This window comes from Solanum dulcamara, chromosome 1 (genome assembly GCF_947179165.1).
Source record: "Solanum dulcamara chromosome 1, daSolDulc1.2, whole genome shotgun sequence".
NCBI lineage: Eukaryota > Viridiplantae > Streptophyta > Magnoliopsida > Solanales > Solanaceae > Solanum > Solanum dulcamara.
The window spans coordinates 30,856,461-30,863,909 of NC_077237.1; the positions used below are offsets into that span (position 1 = coordinate 30,856,461).

At 39.2% G+C, this 7,449-nt stretch overlaps 1 pseudogene; it reads right to left on the reverse strand.

Annotated features, from left to right (window-relative positions):
- Positions 1-2,092: 2,092 nt before the first annotated feature.
- Positions 2,093-2,212, reverse strand: LOC129904474 (5S ribosomal RNA; annotated as a pseudogene).
- Between the last annotated feature and the right edge of the window lie 5,237 nt (positions 2,213-7,449).

The following is a 7,449-nucleotide window of genomic DNA, read 5'->3' on the forward strand; positions in this document are numbered from 1 at the left end:
AGGGGATAAAACATAGCTTTATAACATGTCTTTGAAATTGATATCGAGTACCTAAATTATGCTAAATTAAAGTTGTAAGGGGTACTCTTCATGTCATAAATAAGGGATACCCTTTTCACTCGGGGAAGTTTATTACGAATAAATAAAAGTTTGTTTGAGCAGTACAGTTCAGACCACAGTATCTCCAGCCGTAATTCTGCTGTAGGAAAAAAAAAGAAGCTCAGGTTGAAAGGTAAGATGTCCAGTAATTGAGCTTCATTCATTTTGAAAGTACTAAGCCCCCAACTCCTAATTGTAAATTAGATAGGTTGTTCATAACTAGAGGATAAACCCCAAGGGAGACCAGGTAGGTCAAGTATTAAAAGAAGTACTGTGATTTTTAAGAGATTCTAGCTTCTTCAAACAATGGTTGGAAAATGGTTTATGATAATAGTTTATAGTTCTCCACCGACTAATTGGGGAAATATCTTCGAACAGAAGCACCTCAAAAAGATGTCAGGAACTGAACATGAACACGAATTAAAAGGGGGATATGTAAGTATGAATTGAACAGAGTGATACGAGTATGCAGGGACAAAGTGGAACCACTAGTAAGACGTACTTAGTATGTGTTGACTAAGTTAAAGGCCTGCGTTGAGAATGCAGTAAGAGCGTGGGCTTAAGATACAAAAAATGACGCGTATACACAACGTCGCCCCAGAAATAGTGGAACCCTTAAGGGACGAGGATGGAAAACTTAAGGAACAAATGGCGCAACTTTTATTCGCCCCAAGAAGCAAAGGATATAGGTTGGGGATAAAGCTACTACTTCAAGAAACCTTAATAGTTATCGTCGAAATACTTGCACTGCCTAATTGGAGTTGGAACGACTACATGTGTGAAGTAATTCTGGGAAAAGGAAAAGTAGAAGGTGGCCCTGGATGAGTTGTTCCTTGGGTCACATTATTCAAGTACCGGTTAGTAGACAAGACATCACATTAAATATGGAAAGGTTCTCGTCGCTTCGTAATTTAGCCAAGGCTCCATACGCGGATAGTCCGATTATAAAATATGCAGATAGATGGAGACATGATGCAGTACCAAGTAGATTGGAGGAAGATATTGGGCGAAATTGAGACTGGACATAGAGACATAGAGCAAGGTACTAGCAGATGAAAGTATGAGTACCCTCTAAAGGGAGGAAGTTAATGAGAAAATGGAAAGAGTAGGAGGAGGCAATTGATATGGCAATATATTTGAGATGGACGTATAAACTTCAATAAAATATCTTACCAAACCAAGTTAGAAAGGTCAAGAAGCCACCAATAATTGGATGGAAGCCAGAATGCTACATAAGGCAGCATTAAGAAGTTTGTAACGAGACCCTGAACAACATAACACTAGAAGGCCGCTGCGTATAAAAAAAGAAGAGTGTAACCATGAAAAGATATCGAGTAACTCAAGAGACATTATGAAGGATAATGACAGCATGCTAGACCAAAAGAAAAAATGTTGGCTATAGAGTTAGTCGCAAATGATGTTGCGATAGATAAATAACCAAGGAAAAGAAATAGCAAGACTCCTGTGGTAGAAGATGAGCAAGGAGTAAATAAGGAAATAAAAAGAAGTGTGACAAGGTATTTCTTGCACTCTCTCATATTCTCGTAAAGGTAAAGAATGACACGAGAATGTGTCAAGAAGGTTACAAGCGGGGGTAAGGAAAAATTGTGAAATGGTTTAAATAAGACGGACAGGACTAACTGGTTACTACAGGATGGTGAGTTCATATGCCAAACTTCTTCAGGACTATACACGTTAATGATAGACAGATCTCAAAGTGGATCTAAAGGTCACTATATGAACGAACTTTAGCGCTACTCAGTAGCCAACCCCAATGAATGGGTGTGTACATAAAGGGGGGAATACAATAGGAGGAGTTAAACCAAAATGATAAAAAAGGGACATGGTCATAGTGAAACTAAAGATCTACCCCTATATCGATTGCCAGTTAATAGAGAAAAGGGCAAGGTAACACATAAAGACTGGTGAGATGATGCTAAGATAAATCTTGGGCTAAGTTGAGTGCCCCACACATTATTGCAAGGATTACCATGAGAAGCGACATGAGGACTTCCCAAGGAGGTCACCCATCCCAGTATTTCTCTCACCCAAGCACGCTTAACTTCTAAATTCTGGTGGAATTTAGTGCAATAGTGCGGGTGTGATCACGCGAGATGGAAGAATTGGAACCAGCAGCAGAGGAACGACATGAGATTATGTTCCTAGAGTACTATACATTACATTGAGGGTATTGTAAAAAGGATTTAAGTAAGACAAGAAGGAATAGCTAACTGCTAACTGATGGCTCACTCAAATGCCACAGCTCTTCAATATAGTACCAATTAATGAGAGGAAAACCACAGAAGGACTATATGGGCCAGTAGACGAGGGAATTTCGACACCACTTGGCAGCCAACTCTGATGATTGAAAAAAAAAACCAAAAGTTAAGGGTACCAGTTGATGTAAATTACGAAAGACAGGAAGTAATACACGCGGCCGAAAATTCCATAATATGACCAGGGCTACAAGACTCACTTTGCACTCCGTCGACAGATGACTTTGGAGGGAATGTTACCTAGGGATTAATGATATTAGCCCATGCTCCTTCAATCAAAGGCTACCTACTCAGCCGAGAAGGTGTAAAATTATGGGTAAAAGAGTGGTGGGATGTTACGGAGTCTCCATTGCTATTACCACAGACGCAGGAGCCCAAGTTACAGCTAACTATCGAGGATCAGTACGCAAAGAAACTGGGAAGACAGATAAGTCTTCATATACTACTTGACCCTCAAACCTGATGACCAGGCTAAAGCGTACAACTTAAATGCTAGAAGATATGTCATGAGCTTGTGTTGTTAACTTCGAAGATAGTTGGGATGATTATCTATCACCTATCGAGTTGCCTATCATAATGGCTACCACTCTGGTATCCTAATTACCCCGTACAAGACTGGTAGGGTAGGACATGTATGTCCCCTAGTGGATGGGTAGATGTTAGAAAGACTAAGCTAAAAGGGCCCCGACATGATTAAGCAAGCTACTGACTAAAAGCCTAGAGTCGGCAAAAATGATATATAGATAATCAACATCAACATATAGAGTTCAAATTGATTATTGGATGTTCATAACATGGTCACCCAGAAAAGGAAACTTAGACCAAATTATATTAGATGGTATCAAGTTGCTCGTAAGGTGGGCAAAGTGGTCGATAAGTTGAGCTTACCACCTTATTTGCAAACTAAATGCCCAGTCTATCAGATAGGGATGCTTCACAAAGGTACTGACGAGCCACCCAGGGTATTCTCCATAGATGATGTCCAAGAAATTGAATCCTATGAGGGACAACCTATCATCATCTTAAATCGGCAAACTAGAAGATTGTAGACTAAAGATGTGACTTCCATCAAGATACTGTGGCAAACCCAAAACCAGAAAGAGGATGACCAGAGAAGCTGAAGAGAACATGTCATACAAGTATTCGCACCTATTTCCGATGTCTACAGGTAACCCCAACTCCTGAAACTTATATATTAAGCACTTGGATGGAAGTATGTGTTATGGCAACTGTAAAAAACAATCTCCCTACGATTTGTATAAGGTGCTAAGAAAAGTTTTGTTTAACATTCGGGGATGAATGTTCTAAAGGGGGGAAGGATGTTACACCCCACACTTTTAAACTCAGAATGTCTCTTAAAGTTCCTTAGAAGTTAGCATGTGAGCTGGAAAATCTACGACACTATCAAACGACTCTAAGGAAGGGAAAATATGATACCCCATAGTAGGAAAGGTTGGAAATAGAGTCGTAAGAATCTGAAAGGAATTGGAGGCCAAGTAATGAGTCGTAGGACTCGATTTACCTACACAAGATATTAATGTAAAAGTCTTATATACTTGAGCTACTGGAGGACATACCAAACTTGCGTAGCACGGATTACATAGGCTTTTAAAATAAGGTGAGGTGACGTACCTACGAGAGAGAGAAAAAACTAGTTTCCAAACTTATGAAACTGAAGCAAGCAGGTGAAAAGCAAGCACCTCAAGCAAGCTGGTGACTCACCTTCCTGCTTGGGGGGAGGTGGACCCCGCTACCACGTGGTGGCGTGTGATAGGCTGCACGAGTCAGGTGGCATCCTAGGGGGCTGCCATGTGTCACCCCTAAGGGGATACCACGTGGCACCTTCTAAAGAGATATATATATGTGTGTTATGTGATGTATAACTTCAGTTTCTATCCAAAAATATCAGCCAAGGAGAGGAAAAAACGTGAGGAAGATAAGAGAGGCAATTTTGGAGAAACTAAGGTTAGTTCTCCAATTTTTCTCTGCGAATTAATTATCTATGATGTTCCTAAAACCCCATGGAGGTGTATATATATATCTTACGATTTCTACGGAATTAATTCTTTAGCTTGGAACTTGAGAGAAAGTTGAAAGAACAAAGAGGGAAAACGTTAAAAAACTAGTTAACAAACCCAGTTTTGGAAGGGACAGTTGTTAGTAATATTGGTATAACTTCTTGTGTACAGCTTCGTTTCGGGTGATTCATAGGTATTTCATAGGTATATACCTTCGATTTATACTTTAAAATCCATTTTTGCTTTCATCTTCTCAAAAAAGGGTGATGAAGTGTAGAGGAGGTACTGCGCAGATTTTGGTTTTGGAAATCTTACACGGACTATTGTTGGTGTTTTGGGCATATCTTTTTGTACAGAATTGATGTAGGGGTTAATCTAAATTTTATGCAACCCTAAGACACATGTCTATAACTTTTATGAAGGACGTAAATCCAGTTTTCCTCAATTACCCCTTTGAAATGAAGCGACAAGGAAAAACAGTAAGCTGTCCAGAATTCACATTTTGATAGTTTTGAGTGAGTTGTTTAGGGTTTGTATTATGTAAGGTTGGTGTGATTTTATTGTATATATGTTGCAGGTTGTTGTTGTTGGTTGTTTGTAGTTATTAAGGGTGTGATTGGAAATTCGGATAGGGCACATTATAGGGGAGGTGCTGCCCAATTTTCGTTAACGCCTTACCTAATTAAAGAACTAGTCGAAGAGACGGAAAAGGAAATAGATTCCAGGAATGCTAAGGTGCAACCTAAGATGCTGGAAAGCTAAGAGTTGTTGATATTCGTATTACTTTCATGTTGAATAGGTTCAAAGGAAGACGAGGCGAATGGGATAAAGAGTAACTCACAAGAGGTATGTAAAGCTTTCTCTTGGCATGTTTTGGTATAAGTATGTACAACTATCTCTCATTTCCCTTGATATGTATTTGGTACGAAAATGAGATTATGATGACATAGTGGTTCACCGAGCCCCATAATGGGCCGGGTATGAAATATGTATATGAAGATCACTTGAAGGAAAGTACAGACTACATAAAGCTTATTCTCCTTCTTCTTTTGGGCATGTCTTTGTCTTAGTTGTAAGTTGAATATGATCTGAGCTCCAGGGTAACTCCATTCTTAAACATCTCTTTTTTACTTCTGAATATTGAACTCCTACAGTAGTTGGACTATTTCCCAGGAAACTTTTATATGTTAAAGAGGTACCAAATATATAGGCTCCAAGTCTTAAAGACTATATGAGATTGGGTATTTTTGATTCCATAAATGATTTGGCCCTATGTTAATAACTATCTAGGGTCCCCGAGATTACTTTTGAGATAGCCCATAATGGCATTTAGAGGACACTTGAGATGACTACACCGTTACTCGGGTCCTCAAACAAAAGCTTAACTTTCTTATTTTGTAGAGTCTCTGATAATGATTTAAATTGCATATAGTTACTCACTACTCTACTCGTGTATACTGTAACCCTTTTTTCACCGAGTCCCAGGCCGGGTACGTTATCGTGCACAATTCACTACATTGTTCACCGAGTCCCTCACTAGAGGGCCGGGTACGTATGTATATATATGATTATGTGTTGTAATAAGGTGGTGATGGTGCGGTCCTTTGATGGTCCTACAGATGTGATTCACCAGACCCCTGAATGGGCCGACTATATTGTATAAATTGAGCATGCATGCTTTTTTGATTCACAGAGTATAGTTACATATCTTTGATTTGATAATTTGTTCCCCTACTTCTCTATTCTGAATATACCTCCAGTTGTATTATTTTATGTTTTACATACTCAGTATATATATCATACAGACCCCCTTTCTAGGGGGGCTGTGTTCATGCCCGCAGGTACAGATACAGGTGTTCGGATTCCATCAGCTTAGGATTCCATGCAGCTCAGCTGGAAGAGGCTCTATTGTATCGGGGCCTAGTTTTTGATACTTTCCACTGATGTATAAAATTATTTTGTCCATTCGGGGGTATGATGGGGTCCTTGTCCCGCCATTTATTGTCATTTATATTTTTAGAGGTCTGCAGACATGTATACGTGGGTTGTGTATGTCAGTTTGATTCAGCTGGGTCTACATGATATATGATACATATTATTATGTTATGGCAGCCTTATCGGCTTGCGTACCTTGTCATGTTGTGATACAAACGAAAAGGGCTATAGGTTTATGAAAATGTTATCGCCCAGTGGGGATCTGTTACATGATATTGTTTTATTTACAATTCAATGTGACCACAGCTGATAGATATGTATACGGGGGGTCCAGGTTGTATCTCAGTCGCGTCTTACGGGATTGGGTCATGACATGTTTTGTGCATAATGCTTCAGAATCATCTCTTATGGTGGATGTGAAGGCCAAACAAGATCATGATCCAGTGTTAGTTGATTTGAAAAAGTCAGTAGCCAAAAAATCCATTGAGGCTTTCTCCCCGGGGGAAGATGGTGTACTCCATTATCAAGGTCGGTTGTGTGTGCCTAATGTTGATTGCTTAAGAGAGTTGATATTAAATAAGGCTCATAGCCCTCGATATTTGATTCATTCAGGTTCCACCAAGATTTATCATGATTTGAGGGAAGTGTATTTGTAGAATGGCATGAAGAAGGACATAGCGGAGTTTATGGCTAAGTGTCCTAATTACCAATAAGTCAACGTTAAGCATAAAAGGCCGGGAGGTCTAGTCCAAGACATTGAAATTACTATATGGAAGTTAACGAGTTTGCCTTGTACTAAGAAGCAATATGATTCCATTTGGGTTGTTATGGATTGAATGACTGAATTGGCTCATTTTTTACCAACTAAAACTTCTTATAGTGTCGAAGACTATGCTAAGGTTGTATGTGAGAGAGTTGGTAAGACTTTATGGTGTACCCTTGTCCATTATATCGCATCAAGGTACTTAATTCACTTCACACTTTTGGTCTATTATATCAAATCAAGGTACTCAATTCACTTCACACTTTTGGAAGTTATTTTAAAAGGGTCTTGATACGAAGGTTAAGTAAAGTACCACTTTCCATACTCAATTCGATGGTCAAGCATGAAAGAAAATCAA